Source organism: Serinus canaria, chromosome 4 (assembly GCF_022539315.1).
Source record: "Serinus canaria isolate serCan28SL12 chromosome 4, serCan2020, whole genome shotgun sequence".
Classification (NCBI taxonomy): domain Eukaryota; kingdom Metazoa; phylum Chordata; class Aves; order Passeriformes; family Fringillidae; genus Serinus; species Serinus canaria.
The window spans coordinates 28,348,677-28,371,613 of NC_066317.1; positions in this window are offsets into that span (position 1 = coordinate 28,348,677).

The following is a 22,937-nucleotide window of genomic DNA, read 5'->3' on the forward strand; positions in this document are numbered from 1 at the left end:
TCCATTGGCAGGGTGGGACTGTATGAGAACAGAAAAAAAAATGCAGCAGCTTTTGAACAGCAGCTACAACCTAACAGACTCCAGGCAAATATGGCCTAGGTGAAAATCAGCAAACACTGGAGAACAGAGTTGTGCCATCAGCATGCTTTTAGTTCTTTATATTTGGGAGGATTTGTCAATTCATATCTTTGATGGACTATGGAAAACAACGCTGAATGTAGTCTGGTACCTCAGGATGCTGTGGTTGATACACAAACCTGAGGCTTAGTGCAGGATTAAAGGAGGAAGTGGATGATACAGGTATATTTGCCTATCATACAAGGTTTGAAAGCAAATCAAAAGACTGTTGTAATTCAAAGAGTGATAGGGAAGGTCCCAGGGCAGACAGCTGTTGAGAAGCTCCCAAGAACAAGGCAGCAGTGTCGAGCAGAAAACAGCGACCTACGGGATTCTCTAAAAAGTGAAAAGGGAGTTGTCTCTCAGGGGGTAACACACTGCATAAACTATTTCATGTGCTTACTAACACCATGAATCAGGAGTGCTGAGACCCTTCAGCAAAGGGAATTTGTAGGCTCCAGATAAGTAGTTGTTACTTTTATTAGTTCTGTTTGTTTTGCTGCGAGAACATTGGGAAGCTCAATTGTATTTGTGTTGGTTTCCCTATCCATAATCCAAAGACTAATACTCCTCTATGCTTTAGAGAAATTTGCAAATTCTAGTGAATTAAATTGCTTAGCTGTTTGTAGGTTTCATGTGATTTAGAAGTAGAACATTTTGTTCTACAAAGCTTGAGAAATTTTTTTCTTGGGAGCAAGCTTCTCATGGGGCTGTACTATGTGAAGAGTATGAAAAAGGATGTTGTTTGCTTAATAATACTTCTCTAAAAGTTGTCATTTGGGTGAGACTGACAATCCTGTGGAGGAATTGGATTTGAGCAATTTTTTAAAAAGTGTTTGAGTGATATGATTGAGATTTGGGAAATTATTAATTCTCATCTAAATTAAATAAACTTCTTAGTTTTGCCAGCAGCCAGGTTATATGTGATATTTCTCCATTCAATCAAAAGCAGAAAAAATGTATAAGTATAATTTTCATAAATAACAATGGAAGATTAAATTTTCTTCTGTTTTATTCTTTTGGGCTGTAGAGGATACATGTATATCTGTGTTGACTGTGTGTCTGAATTGGCCCACAACACATTAGAGCCTGGTTTCCTTGCCAACCTGTGCTTAAATGTAATGTTTCCTACAACAAAACAACAGTAAGACTGCATGTTTAAAAAAAAAAAACAAAACAAACCACAAAAACCTCAAAAAACCCTATTTGTACTGAAGGATTGGAGCTTTCTCTTTTATTCTTAATTCTCTGAAAACAAAGCTGAAATTAAGGGCACAGCTCTTCCCTGCAGCAAGGGCTCTTAGACCGTTTCCCCAGTATTTTGTTTTGATAACTTTGCAAGACTGCAGTGGCAATAGGTAGACTTGTAGATCAGACGTGAACTCAAGTTCAGGCTGCTGAGGTTTTCAATTAAAGAGCAAGGGTGAACATAAGAATAAATACATCCATGTTATAAAACACTTCTCAGAAGCATTCAGGTGACTGATGCTGTAGCAACACATTGGAATAAGGATCTTTTCTTCTGTTGTTCACAGCTTTAATAAGTACTTACTTGGTTTTCTGTCTGCATCGGTCCAGTCACAGAAGAGAGCCAAACAAAATGTGTGCACTAACTCAGAGAGGCTGGTTCATGCTGCTGTTTGAGGTCAGGGTTCTTTGCTTGTTCCCATATTTCTGCTCTCTGGTTGGGGTCTCTGTTCCCACACTGACATAACAGACACGGATACCTCGGTTCGCTCGGCTTCCTCGGCATTTAGCATTTTCACTAAGCTGAAAAACAAAGGACATTTTTACTCCTGTGAGTAAATAAATGCTAAGGCAGTGTCTTGTGATTCCTCTGAAACCTCAAGATGTCTCAGAGCATAACTGATAGATTTGATTAAATGGCACCTGTAAGACTGTTGTTGCAGAAGAATGATTAAGCCTAAATTATCTGAAAGACTCTGACTCAGGATATAAACAATGCAAGAGCAATTGAGAGACCCTGAATCATGAACTGTGACATGATATATCCTGGAGTTCAATAAGCTAATGGTGCTATTAATGACTAAGCTGAAGCAAGCAGAGGTTTTGTTTGCTTCTGATTTCATGTCTTCCACCCTCAATCTCTGCAGGTGGCTAAACATACAAAAGTACTTATGAAGTGGGGGGTAGGGAAATAGAGAAGAGAATAAAGTAGGAAAAGACAAGCAAAGGGATTTATGCTTTTGTTTACATCTGAAAAATTTCCTGATGTCCCTAGGGTAATGGTATTCACAGTGAGGGAGGGAGGAAGGCCCCCGAGGTCTTGTGGGGGAGAGGACAAAGAATCAGGGGCAGATAAGAAAACAAAAAGCAAAATGTAAAATACAGCCAAGGGAAAGAGGGCTTTTTTTTTAGACAGGAAAAGGCAAAAAAAGATGTGGGGTGGGGGTAGGAAAGAAGAGATGTCCAAATGGTTGTCAGGATTCTTTATTATCTCTTCTCAAAATTCTCTGATCAGCAATGGCAGTAGTGCACAGAGGTTCTTATAGGGGAAAAATGAGCCAGTCAGTAGGTTGTTTATAAATTGTTGTCCTGCAATTTCCACGTTTATTGTCACAAAAGAATTTATTGATCAAAATCATGTAATCCTCCCTCCCTCTTAGTATATAATGATGACAGGAAAGCTGAATAGCATGCTCCTTTGGAAAAACAATGTTGTTCCATAATAAATAAACTGAAATTTCAGTGACAGACCTGACAGGTTTTTTATCTTATTTTCATCATATCTGAAAGAGAAGGAAAGAAGTGAAGTCTCTCTTTTTGTTTTCCTTAAATTAAATAAAAGGAGTAGGAAGGGGATGGGAGAGAAGAACCCACTACAGAACAACGATGTTATCTTTCCAGTCATTTCTATGGCAAATGAAAGTGCTTCTCAAGGATAAGTATCATAATGAAACTTTATGCAGTGGTCATAGGGAATTGCTGCCAGAACCAGAGAGAAGTGAATACAAAGGACTCAATATTAATGAAAAGTGCCATTAGGTGTTTCAATGTAACAAGCAGGTTTTTCTCCTGTAGTGACAAATGGTTCATCTTTACTCAGTGTCCTTTAGATCATGACAAAACTTAATACTAAAGGGAGAAGGATGCTCACTCACCTCTTAATGAAAAATGTTAGTAGCCAGGTCCTTATGTTTGCCTTCAAGTTGGCTATGAATATTAGAAATGTTGGCTGTGCATGAAGAATGAGGATATATTCATAATGTGGAACTGTCTCTTTTTATTAGCATTTAAGTAAAGATAAGACTACCCTGCATGACCACATGCAGACAAAATGAACAGTGAGAGCAGTGAAAGAGAATATCTTTTTAAATTTTTCCTCACATTGGATTTACCTGATTAGAAGCTGATCAGGTATCAAAATCATAAAGCATTCTCTAAAATGAAAATCCCTAATGGCTTCATTAATACTGTGAACTGACATGAAGCTTCAGGCACTGGACTTTGGTGTACCTTGGCATCTAAAGAGGGGCTCTCTGGAGAGCAGACAAACAGTGAGAAGGGGCTTCAGAAATGCTGTTGCCAGTGCTAAACTTGGTGTTGAGATATAGAACAGGATATTATTATCTTTACACATCAGAAGTATGGGAGTCAGTCCCCCTTGATGGGCAAAGCAGGGCTTTACTCTGCACACCCTTGTCAGTGCTGCTGCCTGTAAGGGATAGCAACAGCCTAAGCTCATCAACTGCTTTTGGCAGGAGATATTTGACTGCCCCAGAGCTTGTTTGCTGAACTGGTGCTGGAAACCACATCTTCAGTAGAGCCGTCACTCCTGCAGGGAGTGGTGGTTGTTTGTTTTTTTGGCTAAGATGTACAAAAACTGGGAATCTTTTAATCTTTCTGTATATGCAGCGGGCTGCGCCTTAATCCAAACTAGCTTGTGAGGAGCTAGAACAAAAGCCAGATCAAGTCTGAGTGCAGATAGTGTTTTCAGTTGCTGGTCAGAATCACCACCATGCAGTAATGCTACTCTGGCCATCTCTGCAGGGGAGGATCAAAAGAAAGCTGAGTGTTGGAGGTAGATTGGACTGAGCTGCAGGAATCAAAAAAAAAGGGCTGCTTTCAAGGTTCAGAGTGCTTCTTAGGAATGGATGTTTTTAATTATTATGTTGATGTTGTGATAGCTACTGGAAAATCAAATTAGTACACAGGATATTAGCAAACATCCATGGTTTTTAGAGAAGAGATACAAAATAAAGGAGCTCTGCTGGGATGAAGCTATGCTGGGCCAGCCAGAATCCAGCAAGCTTGAGAGCCAGCCCTGTGGTTTTCCTTTCAAGTGCTTTCAAGTTGGGCATCCAGGAATTGATCTGGGGTGCCAGCTGCATCAAGACAGAGCGTCAACATGCTTCAAACACAGCACACATGCAGGGTAACAGAGTTTGGAAAACAAGAAAAAGGCACAGAATCCAAGCTGAAATTTGTACTGGCAGGTGCTCAAATCTGGTTTCATTTCCTCAGTGTGAGATGCACTGACTGGACAATAAGTTCATTGCAAACATTCACTATTAGCAGTGCCCCCTATGAAAAACCATGTCACATTTATTAGTGGCTAAGTATCAAATCATTTGGTGTCAGATGGGTTGTAGGCATATCTTTCTGTTCTCAGGTGAACAGTGATCCTTTAGGCCAGTATCCTTGTACTGGCAAAGTCCCCTCACGTCCTGTAAGCAATTTTAATTAAGTCTCTTGCTGCATTTAATTGTCTAGTATACTACCACTGACAGGTGGGCAGGTTTATATATATATAGTTGTCATTTGATTGAGTACTGTGCATGCAGAGTCTGTGTGTGAGTGTGTATTTACAGCAGCTAAGTGTGCATAGGCCTCCCAGATCTCCAGATTGCACCTAGAAGTGGAGATCTTTGGGAAGAAAGCTTCTATCCATTGAAGGAAAGACCAAGTTAAGGACTCTGTTAAGTACATTGGATGTATTAAATCCATCAGATAAGACAGATTGCATCTAAGGATGCTGATGAAGCTGGCACATGACGCTGTAAAGCTAAATTCTTATCTTGGGAGGTGGCAATCTGGAGAGGTTTCTGTTGACTAGAAAGATTGAAATGGTGCACTCTTTTTCAAAAAAGACATCAGGCAAACTACAGGTTGGACAGTCTTACATCCCCTAAGCCCTGAAAATTTTGACGTAGACAGGCATGTGGAGGATAACAAGGGGGCTGGCAACAGTGTAGATTTTGAAGGACAAACTGAACATGATCAACATGAATGCCTTCTCTGTTGATAAAACCTGGCTCTTAATGAGGAAAGAAGAGTGGATTTATTTTAGCAAGGCTTTCAGCACTGCCTCTTGTAATATCCCTGTAGTCAAATTTAGGAAATATGAAATAGAGAATTACAAAATGGGTAAAGAAAACCAAGAGGTTCAAGTATCAGGCTTAAAATTCCAGCAGTACTATCATACTTTAGCTGCAGGCTCACTATGCCTAGCATTCTTGGCATGAGTCACTTCTGGGCCTGCCAGTGCTTCACATCTGCAGCAAAACCTGATCAACAGCACAAAAGGACCTGCCCTGAGGAGCTTCTCAGGTGACACCGACTTGGAGGGAGCTGGAGGCTGCGGGAAGGCGCCAGCCCTGCAGAGGGACTGCTGGCACTGGTCCCTCCCTGTCACTCAGAGAGCCCTGCTGGCTGCAGGGTCACCTGCCAGGAAGCCCGGGAGGCTCAGGGCACAGCCTGGGGCTGAGGTCAGGGGCAGCCCTGCAGGAGAGGGAGAGCAGGGCCAGGAGGGGATCCTTGTCCTGCTGGAGGCCACCACGTCCTGAGCACGAGTGTGGATGCCAAGCACAGGGGAAGGATGGTGGCCCTCAGCCCTTAGCTCATCAGGCTTCATCTGGAACATCTCCCTGTGTCCAGATTTGGGACCTCCTGGAACAAGACCACTCTTGACAGCTTGGAGAAAATCCAGAGCAGGTCCCAAGGGTGGTGCAGCATGGGAAAGAACAGGCAGGGGCAATGGAATTTTCCCTTCAAATGGCTGCCAGGAGCCACAGAGAAGACAGACTCTTCTCAGAGGTGCATAGAGGGAAAGGACAGGAGCCAACAAGTTGGAGCAAGGGCAGAGTTGTCTGGGAATTGGGGAAAAAAGGTTTTCCAGAGAGGGTAGATAAGCCCTGAGTCAGGCGATTGCAACCGAGGCTGCAGAAAATCCATCTCTGGAGACTCCCAAGACTCCATGGGAAAAGGTCCTGTGCCATTTTGAGGTAGCCCTGCTTTGGGCAGGGGGCTGAGCAGAGACTTTCATGGATCTCTATCAATCTGCATTCCTCCTTGAGGCTTGGTTTGCCGTGGTTTGTTTGCCTTGAAGGGGTGAGCAAACATGGGGAGGGGCTGACAGGGGAGCCTGTGACCCTTTGTTCCCTGAGTGAGAGGTGTGTGCCTGTGACAGATGCAGGCACAGGCACAAACAAATGGATCCACATGACAGAGGAGGTCTGTAAGCTCTGCCAGCAGTGCAAATATCCGTCATGTCCAAGAATCTGGACCCCTCTCTTCATCTCCTGACATTTTCTCAAGAAACTTCCTTCCCCTTTCCAAGACGCTTCTCCTCCCAAGGCTTCACATGCCATTTGCATAAGGGACTAATTATAATCAGGGCTGTGCAAGCAGCAAAGATGTGGGTAAGAGAAAACCTGTTTGATCATCAAAATTGCTCGCTTTGGAGAGGAGGAACTGAGATGATTATACATCTAGATGTGTATGCATACACACAGGGTTATTTTATTTTGCTTTTTAACATTTTCTGTTACCATAAGGTGTTTCCACACATCCTTTTCAGGCTTCCATGTTTAGTATAATTATTTGCAGAGCTGTCCCATGACCAGACACTTTCAGAGGTTCCCTCCCAATGCAATATTTTCCCTATTCCTTCTGACATGCATCCTGTGCATGCCTGTAAACACAAGAGAAAAAACTTCTTCAGTCATACCAGGGCAGAAGCCAGTGACATAATTGGCAGGGACAAGATTCTAAACCTGTTGATAGCAGAGATAAGGTCTCAGGTAGAATGAAGAAAAGGAAGCCTTATCAGAGTATCAATCTTCAAGGACCTTCCAGTAGAAATTTCAGGGCAGCAAAGAGGAATGGGCAAGTTCTTAGCTTTTGCTTTGTGCTAATAGCCAGAATAGGATCCAATAGACAGTTCTTTTCCAATCCCAGAAATCCCAGGGGTTATTTTACTTTACTTTTTAACATTCGCTGTTATCATAAGGTGTATCCACATGCCTTTCTCAAGCTTGTATATTTGATAAAGTCATTTTAGAACGGTCCTGGTTTCGAGCATTTATTAATTTTAAAGCCTGCTTAAGGTACTTAGATGCATTGATGTTGCCGTATTTTCAATCCTTTGAATTCCTTGAGCATGAATCTTTCCAGTCCTGTGATCATGCTCACTCCCATTCTCCTGATTTGTTGTTGAAAAGTTTGCTAAAAGCACTGTTTATTTCTAAAACTCATAGGGGAGTCTGCCATTTTGCTTGTGGTTTAGTGAGAATAAAAAAAATAAAGATGTTGTATAAATGTTACTCCATTTAAAAAAGAAAAGCTAATGCACCAACATGATGTAATGAGAGCTATTAAAATAATTAGTCCCTATCCTAGGATGATTGCAAAAGGAAATAAGTAAAGAGAATGAAACATATAACAACTGGATTATAAAATGAACAACCAGCATAAAAATTAAGTGAGTCAAAAGTTTAAACCAGAATGTGACTGAGTTGCAGGGTAATGTAGGAAAAGAAAATGTAATTGTGCTTATTCCATGGCAGTTTACTTGAACTAAATGTTCCTGAAAAATGTCTGAGACGTGTGGATAGAGGTTGTACTTTTCAAAAATGTACCACCGTATTTGATTTCGGGACAGTCAGTGGGTCAAACTTTGCCTAAGGCAATCACAGCAGCTTTAACAATCAAGTGCTTAGGGGAATGGGATAAATGTCTGCTTTCTTTCTTTGATTTGATCTCATTCCTTATTTTATTACTGCCTGCTGGATGGGTCTGTGTTCGTTCATTCATGTCCAGTGCTGCCTCACGCTGAGAGAAGAAAGATGGGTACTGCAGGCTCCCCCCCAGTGCCAGCAGTTCCTTCAGCCTCATGGGTCTGGCCAAACACTGCCTCACTGGTGCTTGCACTGAGCCTTCTTTTTGTTGTGTGCTTCTCCTTGGATCATTGTCCTACTCTTGCCTTAAACCAGTATCAAACAAGAAGATATTGCTCTGTTGATGCTGATGGCTCTGTATTAGCAGGGTCAGAGCTGTCAGGTCCTGGTCCTGTCCTGTGTGATAACTGTCATAGGCTTCATAGGAACATTGCACTGTGAAGCTCTAATGATGGTTTACATGTGCTCAGAAAACATCCCTTGTACTGCTGTGGAGTTACAAAGTGGAGATCTTGTAATTTGGAGCCTTAGCTCTTTAAACATAAATATTATTACTATTTATAATATCCTATATAAAACAATTACTTTGGAAATAATCACAAGACTTATTTAATCTAATGCTGCAGAAAACTCTGTTCAAAGGCTCTGTCAACCTGTGACTGAGGGACTGAGGTGTGCCTGGTCTGTCACCAGTGGGTCAAAGCAAGCTAGACCAGTCCATGGCCCAGAATGCCCATCTGTAACCACACCTCCCCAAAAAACCTGTATTTTGGACAGTATTGTGTTCAGTATATAACAATAGAATTAAAACAGTTTATTAGGAAAACTCTTTATGTGTATATTTCCCAGGAAAAGCTATTAAGAACAAGGTTTTCTGTGACTTAAAAACAACTAGCACCACCACATCCTATAAATAATGGTTCTTATGTATTTTATTCCTGAAGATGGAAAGATTATATTAATGCAATAATACTAACAGCTGTGTAAACTTGTCCTGCTTGTTCAAGGTTGCCTTTGAAGTTTTGGAAAACACCAGTGAGGTACTTCAATAAATTTTTTGTCTTGTTTAGGGAAGCAAACCAGCTGTGACAGGTTTAATCAGAACTAAACCTTGTTTGAGTCAAATGGAGGCTACAAAACCAAACATGCTGGACAAGTTACAGCAGAGTTAAGGCCTGTTCCTTCAGCTGTTGCAGGGTGTGGTGTCTGGGGAGGGGGAGAGTGTCTATGCACATGCTTACAGAGACTGGATTAAGTATCCCTAGAGCGTAGGAGGCTGGCAGTCATCCTGTATCTACTTGTCTGTGCTCCCAGGGAGATCTGCTCCTGGAGATGCTCTCTTTAGCAAGGTAAACCAGACACCAAAGGGACAGGCCACGAGAGCTCAGCAGTGGACTGTTGTTGAGTTGGGTTGCAAATCGTGAGCAGTGAATTAGTCCAAAGATTTTCAAGTATGACAAAAGGCAAATACTCATTGCTCTTCAGGGCTTGTTTCCCAGAAATCCAGATAATCTTATTTGGATCATGATTTATGAGATAAAATAAGTAGCCTTATTTCATTTAAATTGATATGTTTCATTCAAAGTGCTGTACTTTCCCTCTTATTTACATTTAGCCTAATCCTGCAAAATCAGTTCTAGGGGAGGTAGCTACAACCACACTGACATTTACATTTCATTTGTTTATACTGGATCTGAATTTATGTCTATGCATTTTACCAGTGGCTGCAGAAGATAAGAATAGCTTTAGGAAAGAGTCTGCATGTTGATGAAAGAGTGAGTTATGTGCTTTTCATAACTGTATTCCTGACTCATTATTCACAGCACAAAGAATTCTCTTGTGGGATTCCACTTCTTATGTGGTTAGCGTACCACTCCCACCTTCCAAAAGTCTCAGCCACTCAAAGGCATAATTTTCTAAAGTATAGGCTGTAAAATTAAAGGTTACATTTCAGTTTCACAAATGAACCAAGTTACCTGTCAGTTTTAGAAGAATGTACATGTGCGTAATAGTTCAGAAATTAGACACAGAAAAACCCACCTTAAAACCACCTAACAATAAAGTTCACTTTTAAACCCACTTAACAATAGAGAATTCAGAAGCTGATACTCTAATCTGAAATTCCACTTACTGTCCTGTAGTGCATGTTTTACTGTTTGTAGGATCAACCAGCCTCCTAAATGGGCTCCCCAGCTAGGGGAGTAAAAGCCTGAAGTAAATACAATTAGGCCTGTTAAAACTTTGGGGTTCTTGGCCTTGCATTTTACACCTTTTTCAGTGAACATTTGTGAGTAGCCAGGGAGTGCTAAACCAAAGTATTTTCTTTGTCAAAATTATTTTTTCACGCAGCCCTCTCCCTGTCACCTTGTAAGTTGGATGCCTTGCAGTTTTGATTGTTACATTCCCATGAATTAGGGAAATAGCTTTATTCTTATTTTATGGCTGGAGGTTCTGAAGGTTCAAGATGCTAAGCACAGTCACCTTCTAGGGTAGCCAGCTTTCAGCCTTCAGTAAATGATACTGGAAAAAAGACTGTATGCTCAAGGATTCTCAATTTCCCTGAAAATTCTTTATAGCTGGTACAAGAGCTCTGTATTTCTCATTTTTCAGTAACATATGTACAGGGGATGTGTGAAAGGATCACACATCAGGATGGGGCCATTAATTTGGGTCAGGCCAAATGTTCTGGTGGCACAGCTGTGGTGTCTGCAGCACCTCTGCAGAGTGCTTCCCAATGCACCCTGCTATGGTGAAGGTCTTGTTGCAAGCAGCAGGGTGGAGAGGGCAGCCTTGTCCACAGGGAGAGCTGCATGTCTTGGAAGCTACAAAGTGGAGAGAGCTGATCTCTAAGAAAGACTTAATTTGGTCTGATCCCATGTATGGTTTGAGGGATTTGTGGAATGTGTGGATGCTGTTAAGATTTTTTGAATGGTAGTCTAAGTGCAAAACTGATGGTGCACTACTGATAAAATGCTGGTGGTTGTTCATGGACATTAAGATTGAATCTGATGTGTCATTTTAATGGAACTGCTGTGTGTTTGCTCTGGTATGTTGATAGTTCATCTGAAAACATAAATGAAATCATTCAGTAAATGCAACAGAAGTACTTTGAAGAAAAGCTTACTAAATGGAGGAACTTTGAGATCTGAGTCCAGCCAGTAAATCAGCAAGGCTACTTAAAAGGTCTCTTCAAAGTGGTGTTTCACAGATTTTGAAATTGGTCCTGTTTTGCTGCGGAGGTGAAGGGACCTTATCAGTGAGGAGTTTGTTTGGAAAAGGGCAAGTACTGGTACTTGAAGGCCTTTTGCACATCAAAATTCTTCAAGTGGCTTATTAACTGGACCATATTGGACATAGAGTGGAAGTAGATTGGATCAAAACAAATAATCTTTAACCTGTTATCTGCCATGACCACCGTTCTGTTTCTGCTTTTATTACAAACTGATAATGCCCCCACTGTTGTTCTCTCCCAGCTGTGCTGTGGGCCTTGCCCTTGGGAATGTGCATTGTGGTGACTGGGAGAACATGGACTCTTCTCCCCAGGAGAGGGTACCTGAGCAAGGTGTTTGTGAGCAGACCACAAGGCAGGTCCAGATTCTAATGGCAGCATACCAAGACAGTGGTGTCAGAGGGGCTGTGCTGGCATCCCTCTGGAGTGAAGAGAGGAGAGCAGACCCTGCCCAAGGACAGGCACCAGTTCCATGGCTGACTGGAATGCTGTTAAAGGGGCTCCAGGCACGTGTGCATTGCAGGCCAGGCTGTGAGCTGAAGCTTAGGAGTCCCCCTGGCTGTTTGTGTGCTAATGTTTGCTGGAAGTCTAAAGATGCCTGGGCAACACAGGCTGCAGGGAAACTGTGCTAACAAGCACTTTATTTAAATCAAATGGAGGCAGAGCCAGCAGATGTTACTGGCAGCTCCTATGATTTCAGGGAGTCTCCTTCAAACTTATTAGAGTTGAGTTTCACGAAGACCATGTAGCCACAATTTAGCTCATAGTCTTTCCTTGTTTACCACTGATTCTCTGACTGTCACTGCACTACAGCTGACAAGACTGAATTTCAGTGGTTTCCTTCACTTTTGCTCATTTTTTTAGTGAGCAAAAGTGTTAAGTATCTTTTTTAAAGATAAAAATGCTGTATCAATGAAGAAATAGTAAATGTATATGCAAATGGAAGATACAGATACAAAAGTTTTGATATATCTGTATATTTATTTTTGCCTATGAGGCTTTCTAAAATCTATTTATTTCAATATTAGGGTGAAGTAGGAAAATAAGTTATTGTAGTAGCAAAATGTGAATCCACACATTTTTTAAAGAGATTGATTTCTGGGTAGTGAACAAACATTTCCAATTTAAGATGGATTAAATTAAATTATGAATTATAATTGTCTTCAAAATTATATTTAATGTAGGAGCATCCATTGATCTTTTATGCACAGACCATGATATCATGCATCTTATATATATATATACACAATGTAATAAGTGTATTTAATTTATCAAGCTGTAGGATGTTTAATCTCTGAAAACAGTTATATTGAACATTAATGGGTCCTAGGAGAGTTGCCCAGACTTATTTATAATATAGAAGGCAGATAAACTGTTATATATACACATAGCACCATATTTTAAATTAACTTTGTATTCTTGAAAGTATGTATTGATTCCTACAATCTCATTGCCAATAAGAAAAACAGATTTAGAATGTTTATTTAACACACACGTGCACACACAAAAAGGACAACACAAAATCCCTGAGCTGTTATAGTTCCGAGTCCTTGCATTTGGAAGAGCTTTATACAGACAAAAAGGGAGTTCCTGTAATGTGTCTTTATGGTCTTCTCTAAGATGCCATATATGTTGCTTTGTTTTCTGATGATGAGAATGAACTGGTGCGTTTCTGTGGATAGCCTTCAGTATTAATCTGAGAAAATACATATATTATGTTCAAGTTGTACAAAAAGAGATGGTTCTGTGATGGCATCTAAATGAAGCTCACTGATTCAATCATTCATTCATTCATTTGCTTCCTCCTTTTGATTCCCCCCTGATTATTTAGGGAAAAAACTCTGTAGTTTTAGATAGTCTAGCCTGGTGTTACTCAGCTGTTTTGGCTTCTGCTTTGGAAGTCAGTTAACAGAAGTTTTAGCTAGATTTCTAATTTGGCCATTATAATTTGGTTTGGATGAAGCTGTAAGTATGGGACTGCACATGGTGCGTATAGCAACTGTTGACTAATGTGAATAATTGTAGCTGAAGTCAACAGAACTACACCACCTTGCACTAGCTGAAAAACTGGCCCCTGAAGTCTGAAATATTAAAAAGCACTTTACCTGGTCTTGTACTAATATTGTATAAAAATCTATCAAAATGTGGAAAATGTTGCAGGTTTCTACTCCCGTTCCTTTCTATGTGTTTGTCTCTCATAGCCTTTGAGTATTAAATTGCAGAATGAATGTCACAGTAGCCCAATTTAACTTCAGAACAAGGAAATATTTTGAATTCTGGAACTGCTCTTGGTCATGTGAGACAGTTGCAACAAGCAGTATCTCTTTAACATTTCAGTCAGTATCCTCTTCACAGCTGTTGCAAGGTACAAAATACATTGCATCTAGGATCTGCCACCTGTTGTAGACAATTTGGAATAGAGTAAGTCAATGGAGGTTCAAGAACACATTTTGCCTTCTTTTAGTGATACTATCTGCATTTCATTTAGCAGCCACTGACACTTAAGCCACTGAAGTCTTTCCTTCATGCCCCTGTTTTGTGAGGTAGACCCATGTTTTTGTAGCAGCGGGACTAGGTTAGTACATTGAAAAATTGTAGGTGTTTTTTCTGAAGTCCTTTGTCACTTTTTCTTTCTCAGTTGCATTAGGCCCAGCCCCAGATGATCCTCTTTGTTTCTAAAGCAAAGCTGAGCTTTGGCAGCGTTAAAGCACCATCCTTAGTTTCACCTCTGCTAGCACTCTCCTCTGGGAAATGGAGGGAAAAGGACACTGGTGGTGACTGCTTTCTATTCAGCTCAGCTCAGATAGGTGCAAGACAAGTAGATCTGTGTCACACAGAGAGAGCATGAGAATTGCTGACACATGAGTAGCAATGCTCACCTGAAAAAAGTAATTCTCTCCTTGATATTCTTTTGTTTCTTGAAGGTCTTCTAAGTTCTGGACAGTGTTTTCGGAGAGTCCAGAGTGTCACAGAATCGTAGAATATTCTGAGTTGGAAGGGACCCTCAAGGATTATCGAGTCCAACTTGTAAGTGAATGGCCCATAGAGGGATTGAATCCACAGCCTTGGCATTTTTAGCACCAGGCTCTAACCAGCTGAGCTTCTGCTTTCACTTCTCTTTGCAGAGCCCGTTGCATCTGTGTCTACTACCCCTTGTAGTACACACTTCTGTTTAAACCAGTTTACTTTTTTTTTCTCCTGTAGTGCTGTGAGTTCTGACTCTTCAGAGTGCTGCCAGGGGATCACTAAGGGTCGGTGACTGAAGCTGTGGCCTGATAGAGAAAGGCCATTTCAGCTGAGGGCCCAGCTTTACCCTCTCCACCATGGCCAAGTTTTTCCCCACAAAGTACTTCTAATCCAGATTGGATTGCTGAGTATCAAAGTACAAAAGATATTCAGAGCATTAAATAGAAGCTGTACATTGATGGACAGATTAGTAGACTGTCCCAGTACCCCTAACCTTTTGTCACTGCAGCTTTTGTAGCCTGCAGATTGCCTCCAGCTCTTCCTTTTTCCTGTCCTTGCCATCTAGATTGGTTCTGAATTTTAATGTGTCTCCAGACCACTACCATGAGAATCAGGCTTTTTTCATGTTGTTCAGAGAACTGCAGCTTGAACACCTCTTTACTCACCTTGATTAATGAAATATTGTCTTCTCTGACCTCCTTGACTTTTGGTCATAGTTATTGGTGCTACAGAAAACACAAGTACTAAAATCCTCCTTCCCTCACAGTTGGATGTGATGGTGATGGCAGTTAGAAAAAGTTGCTGTTCTCTTAGAAATCTGTTAGAAATCTGTCTTGAACGTATTGTTCATCACCTCATCCCTTAAGTATTGCAGGAGATGGGGCAGGAAGGGCGAGGACACTGCAGTGTTTCCCTTCCTCACCCTCTCCAGCTCCCCTTTCATTCTCATTTTATGTTACTCACCTCTGAGTCTGAGCTGTGACACTAGTCCAGCCTGTGAAAGTCAGTCTGGACTTATAAATTGCTTGTAACTTGTGTCAGTGGGTTACCTTTGTGGATTTCAGCTGCTTGAGCAAGAGTCTGGATTAACTTTGTGGTGGAGGCATGCTTACCAACTCCCAAAAAGGAACAACAGTCCTTCCTTCCTTCTTACCAACAGAAGGTTAGTAAGTAGAGTGGACTTTCAGGAGCCACATGGGTATTTTGTTGCCTGTACTTCCTGCGATATACTGCAAAGGATTGCAGTGAGTTTGAGGTGAGATTTACTGAACTGATTTAGGGAGACACCAGGTATCCATGAGATGACAACAATTTTGATATCTACCCAGGTGGTCTGGATTTGAGCTTGAAAGCAGCAAAAGAAAAGCTCGCTTGGTTGCATTTTCTCTTTCAAGAGCCAATACTATACTTTCAGGAATGAGAGGCTTTTTTTAATTTGAAAGATAAACTTACAAATATAAGGTTTGATCTTTCTGCAGTTTTTACTATCAAAATCTTTTACATTATGAGCTTAAACAAATTCTAGATTTTTGGTTTGGTGACTTTTTTCCTCAAAGTTATCATCAGTGTCCTACTGATTCTTAAGGGAACAACCTGAATGAAGCAAAATGCTACACCTCTACATGCTAAAAAGACTAAAAAGAAATCATTAATGCCAAGTCTCAGTCAAAGAATAAATAGCTCTACTTTATAAGAATGCTTCCATAATCATTCATCATTTTCACACTGCTTTGCGCTCCAGCTGACGTTGAGATGCATTCAAATTTTTAATCAGAAAAAAAATGGTACAGAAAAAGTGATAAGGACTGAAAAACCATCTCTCTAGGTTGGGTTGTGCACCCTTTGTCCCCTACAAAGGGAACAATCTGTCTGTGCTCATGCTTTTATGTCTGCTATACAATGTTGTTAACTGTTGACGTGTACATAGCCTTATAATTTATGGGGTGTATGTGTGGGAAGGTTTCCGGTGGGATCTGATTTATAAAGGTGGCTTGATATCATTTCCTGTACCTTGGACATCTCTGCCATAACAGGGAGGTTATTTGAGCACACTGCACCTGATCTATGCGTAGGTGAGTAGGAATGCAGGATCAGCAGGCAGCATCTGGGCAACTGAACCCTTCCTGGCTTGTTCTGGCAGACAAACATACCGTAGATACTAGTTCAGAAACATCCATAAATCATCCTGTAACACCAGATATCGTAATTCTCGACACTTGAGGGAAATTTAGAACTGTAGTAAAAAATCTAAAAGCTGCACCTGTACCATGTCACATGTAGAAGGGAGGAGTGGAGGATATTTCTAGTCTTCCAGGTCTGTGCGCTAGCAAAATATTTATAAAATTAACTTCTGTGTGATCCCAAGAAGCTGATCATGTTCTAAATTACTGTTAGGACAAATAAAACCCCACTGATCCCTGCTAATCTGGCTTGGTGAACAGATGTCCTCCTGATCCTAAATCGGATGAATAGCTTAATCCTTTGTGTGTGAGCAGGACACCATTCATCTGAGAATTTTGCATCACTAGAAACACAGCTGTAGTCTGTTTACATCCCGGTTTTCGTGTCATCCAATTTCCAGAAGCAAACGAGAGACGAAGGAAGGAAGGAAAAGAAAATTCCTTTCTGGTCCACACAAGGACCAGAAACCATCCCTAAGTGTGGTGCACACACCCAGAAATCCTCTTTGCTGCTCCTAAAACTCTTCACATATGCTCGAGGACTGGATTCCATAGAGACCACACTGCAGAATTAATTTTCTGGGTTCAGGAGTTCTCTTAGTTTAATTTATAGTCCTTTCTGTAACTTGGTCTTGCTTCCCACAATTCTTACTCCCATGATCACATTCACAAGGCTTTTCCAGAATTTATTCTTGAAGAAATAAAGCTTCCACTTTCTAGTCCAGATTTGTTTATGACCAATTTATTGCAACAGATGAATCTGCCAGAACAAATGCTGGGAGCTTTTGAGCTGAGATGCTAGGAGACCAAAATGGATCTTTTTCCAGAAGTACTTCCATCCACTTCCATCCAAACTTAATGATTAGTTAAAATATGTAAAACTTTACAAATATTAAGGTCACTGTGATATTAAAAAAACTGAAATTTTGAGTGGGAAGATTTGGGCTGAAAAGCAAAAAAGAGAGCTTGTGGATCCAGCATATCTGTTCCTCCAGCTCTCACCAAGTGTGAGTTTCACCTGTCCCTTTCACCTCACTGTATTTTCCTCATTGTTGTGTCATGACTACTTTACATAATGTCCTTAGACAATATCTGCTGGTAAATTCTCTTACATTCTCTTTAACTGTTTATAACAATTTTAATGTATTTATTAGTATTTTTTACTGTTGTAATAGTTTCTTTTGACCCTGAAATTGTCCGCACATTTTGATGAAACCCGTGAGAGTAGAGAATTTGACAATTTAATTATTTTAAATGCAGCCTTATTGCCAAACAGGGCTTCCCTGCAGCCCTCACAGATGTTGTTTTAGAGGGAACAGTTTTGGGTCTCTGCATTCAGGTACTTTTCTTTAATGGGCAAGGCATTTAACAGTAATTGAAATGAACTAATTTAAATGACCCGCTAGTGAAAAACAAACATGAGCTAAACCAGGTCTAAATAAAAACACATTCTTTGTTGTAATTGCTCTTTCAAAAAAAAAAAAAAATTGACCAAAGCCTGATGTGTGAAAGCACATAAACTATACAGACCTATACAATCTGTAACTGCCACACTTGAAAAGAGAATCTTGTATAATTTGGAATTTTTTGCTTTCTTTTTTCAGACAGGATAAATATTATACCTCATGATCCAAATCCTTTATGTTTTCTGTAGAATACTTGAAGTGAAACAATGCATCTTTTACCACTAAAAACACAACAAATGGGTCCCTGAAGGATTTATTTTAAGTCAGATGCATTTGTCATTCTATATTGATAATCTTTGCACTTCATTATCATATTCAACTCACCATTTATATGCAGATGACACAATCATTTATGGTAATAGATTATACTAGAAGAAAGCTTAATATTATCTTCAAGCTGATTTAAATGAGCTTTAAGATCATCTGGCACAATCTAAATTACTATTAAATATTAATGAAACAAAGATCATATTATTTGGCTCAAAACAGAAGTTGGGTAAACTGAACAACTGACAATCAATGCGACCTTGGAGACAGTTAGCAAATGTCAGTGGTGAAGAGTATGGATACATCATTTTTCATCCTATGACTAAACTATTGATTAGAAGCTGTGAAAGTTTGAAAGAAAGCCAAGAATTTTATTTGGGCTCAGAAAATTTGTTGACTTAGGGGAAAAGGAAAGATTTGTTTTCTTGCATTTTCAGTTTGTATTATGTACTTTGGGTTTTACTGATTGCTGCATAATGTTGTTAGGAAAGACAAAGCATTTTTAACTTGGTTATCTAGGCAGTTTTGCTGTGAATTATACATTTCATAAAAATCACTGTCTGTCATTTTAGAACAATTGGCAAAAAATAGAAAACTGTCAGCATTTCATTGGTATGTTATCCTTCTACTTTCTCCTCCCTCCTGTCCTCTATCTTCCAATAAGTTGCAATCTTCAGTCTTCCACTTTTTCTGAAATAGAAAAATTAATAAGAAAACTAGTATCTCTACTTCTTCATCTGGAACCATACAGCTGTGAATTTGATAAAGCAAGTCAGGAGACTCAGGTAGATGCTTTATTTGTATTTGTTTATTTTTACGTAGGTAAACTCCTGATCCTGTGATGACTTGAGCACGCTCTAGCAGACGCAGATGAGTTCATTGGCAGTTTATGTCAATTCCCAAGATGACAGATAAGGTCTTTTTTCCAGGAGATGTTCTCAAGATGATAATCCCAGAGTAAAAAGTGAAAAACCATGACCCCTGTATTGTTCAGTGTATTAAAAATGAAGACGATCTCCTGCATTTTGGCGCCGGCAATCCGCCTCCTTTTTTATCTAGCAAACACTAATACATCCATTGCCCCAGAAATGCCAGCTCTTTTGACATTATAACGAATCCCATGGTAAAAGATATTGTTTGTTGTTAACCTCTTTCTGTGTTCGACATAAGTGAGATCAGTGTGGATATGTTTTCTGTTCAGGGCATCAACTATTTCCCTTTAGTGTTTTGCTGGGCTGTGCTGAATCAAGCTGGGCATGGTTTCCTTTGAGCATTTGCATTTGGGATAGGGGTCACACATTTCTTTGACCCTCATCTAGATCTTCACTACTCTCTTGGTAAAGAGCTTTCACATAATGTCAGGAGATGGAGACCTACTCTGACATCAATAAAATACTGAAGGAAAGAGGAGAATGCAGACCTTCGGTTTATATACTTGGGAATGAGGCAGCTTTAGAGGGGCAGAGCAGCTGGTGAACTGTAGGCCAGGTCATAAAGCTGAGTTTAAAAGGACAGTGAGGCCTGGGATGGTTTAATAGGTCTGGGAAAATTTGTGGAAAAATTTGTGTAAGTAGGAGGCAGAAGAGTTTAGAAGAGTGGGAGGGTAGGTACCCTCTGGAAGCACAGGAATATTGGGTACAGAGGAAAAACAGAGGAAGAGAAAGCAGTGATGTGGATGATTGGTGTTGGAGAAAATGTGACATGCATAAGACAAGGTCTCTGGACAAGATTGCCAGAAATTCAGGTCTAAAGAAAGACTCAGTGATGGGTTGGGACAGTGAATGCCAAATAGGACAGTCTAATGTCCAGTTCAGTATCTTACCTGGTCTGGGCAGCAGCTGCTGAAATTACAGATGAAAAAAAAAGAAGGGGAGAGGGAAGACTTTGTTTCTTTCCTGCTGCAGACATTTGAGAAAAGTTGCTGGAATCTCTGTCAGAGCAATTTCAGGGAGGAGATTTGAGATTTATTTATATATTTAGAAATATTTTCTTATTCAAAATTAGTAAATCACATGATTCAAGTACAAATATCTTCCCTAGAAGGTAATCAGGCAGACTTCTCTCAAAATAACCAGTAAATTGTTTTTAGAATTAGCCTTACAATGAATTTTAAAAACTAATTAATCAGGTTCATTATTTGAATTTCTTGATTAGGTAACACCATTTTCCCAGTCCATCTAGGTGTCTCCTGGAATGACACTTGAATCAATTTTCCTGTCCCTTTGCACTACCAACTCTCTTTGAAAGAATGGGAGAATTTCAAGGAGTTATGCTCTGAAAGTCACTAGCAATCATGTTCCACACTGTAATCACATCAGGAGAAGGTTCTTTTAAGCTTGTGCATTTTACCTAGTGATAATATAAGGTTCCTAGTGAATACAGCTATTATTCAGTGTGAATAATATTTCCATTATCCCCCTGCTCTGTTGGTAAGAACCAGGCCCATGCTGTAGTCAGAGGTGCTTGGGAGTGCTGCTGTGGGTTTGGTAGCAAATTACTTGGGATTGTCTTCACCATTGCTGCCAGATGGGTATAGTTGTTCCACTGGAGAGTGATGGCACTGCATTGCAACCCTGGGCTTGTTCTGCATTCCCAGAGGTGCCTTTTCCTTCAGCATGTGAAGCAAAGCCCCTTCTGCAGGCAGGTTTTTGCTCCTCTCTGAGGACAGAAGAACATTTTTTTTTTTTCACTGAGGGGACTCTTCCCCTCCTGAGTCTCTGTTTTTAAAGAGATGTTCCCTCCACCTCCCGGTTAAGTTGAGGCCACTTTCAACCTACTTTTTTTATTTCTTTTTTTTGACTGAGAAACCTCCCTCTATTATGGTCCAGTTAGAAGTCCATTAGTCTATTAGCCAGTCAGCTGTGCTGTCTTATGCCACCTTTGCTCCAGTTTCACCTGTACTGGCCTTTCCATTATCTGAACTTCCCTACATCCATGTATGACTATCTGTATTCCAAACTTTCCTACTTTAAATAATGTGTTTATTTATTTATTTATTTATTTATTTATTTATTTATTTATTTATTTATTTATTTATTTATTTATTTAACTTTCCACTTTCATAATTCTTCATCAAATATTGCACTTGATTTCCTCACAGGAAGAGCTATGTCCAAAGCATCTACTTGCTATTTGCCTTCAGGGCTGTTGCCTTAACCAGTCCTTGGGAGAGGGAAAAGAGCACCCCTCCCTGCACAGCCCCAGCTCCTCACAGGGCTGTTGTATATCCTCCCTGCTTGTATAAGTGGGCAGCATCAGCTTCATCAGAAGGGGCAGCCCATGTCTGAGCAGAGGGAGAACAAAACCAGCAGTCTGCACCTCAGAGCTCAGCCCGGCTCATGTCTGTGAATGAGAAGGCTGGCTCCACTGCCAGCCCCTTATCCTTTCTGTTCTGGGCTCTTAGAGTAAATGTTGAATGCTTCACATGAATCTGGAAATCAAAGGAACTTTTGAGGAAACAGGGGAAGATAGAAAGAGGGTGAGTGGGTATCTGGATAGAGTTTTACTGGGGCTTACTAGTCTACTCAAGCTATACATTTTGACAGTGCCCTAATAATGCTTTCAGTTCTTTCTTATGGAGAAAATGGAAACCTTTTCAGACTGAGATGCTTAAAATAGGCTCCTAAATCGATGCTTAGGCATATAAATAGAAGCAGTTCAATATTCAGCAATACTGAGTGCTGTGGCGATGCCAGTAAGGAAGAAAATGCTTTGTGTACAGAAGTGCATTATTAGAAAATGTGGAGGTTCAAGAATTGCTATTTACAGACAATTGCTATTTAGAGACAATTGGAGTAATCTTTTTTTGGGTCAGTTGGGCTTGACTCATCTCTGGCCTCCATCTTCCATGGTTTTTATTCATTATATGATTTAAAAGTAGTGTCTGTTGCTATTGGATATTTCTGTCCACTAATTGAATCTAATTTTATCATGGGATTGGAATGAGAAAGGGAAGGTCTTTGCAAGCTTCTTAGTATCCACACTCTCTGTTGTGTGCTTTGTAGAGATGTAATATCTGTTGCCAAACCACATGGATGCTGTGGTTGTCTCCAGCTCTCACAGAAGCTGGGATGCACAGAGTTCCTAGTTTTTACAACAGAAGAACCTGCCATCCTTCTAAGGGAATGCAAGAGTGCAGCAGAAATGTAGGTGCAGTTATTGCAACCTTAGCCTGTGCATACTGATATCTGCACCCAGAAGGACCTTTTGTTTGTGTCTGATTTTCTCACATGGATTCCAAGCAAACTTCACAGTAGAGCAGTTTCTTCCCTGATTTTCTTCTATCTCCTCCCTGTCATCTCGATGAAGATTTCTGTGGAAATTGTATGAAGTGTGAGAGCTGCTGTGAGAAACCTGTATTTTACAGGTACACTCCATACAATAACATGGATGGTGAATGGAACAGGATGCCAGATCTAAGCACTGATGAATACAATGAATGCACTCTCAGGTGTACCTGGTGTCATTGGCATATCTGAGTAGGGGTTTTGGCCCCAAAGCTTAGTCACTGAAGTAGATTTTTGAGGTGGGAATGCTATAAAAGGACTACTTTATTTAGTTATTTATTAATTTTAAGTAAATGCTGCTGGAATTGTATCTATGAAATGCAATAGGAAAATCAAACCACTCAACAGAGGACTCTTTGTCCTGTGTCTGTGAAAGACAACATTGTAAAATGGATGTATTCCACAACAGCAATTAAAAATATGGTGGGTTTGTTTAATTTCCTTTGGAAAATGAAGCCGGTATTGGCAAGGATAAATCCTAAATTGTTTCCCTTTGAAATTCATGT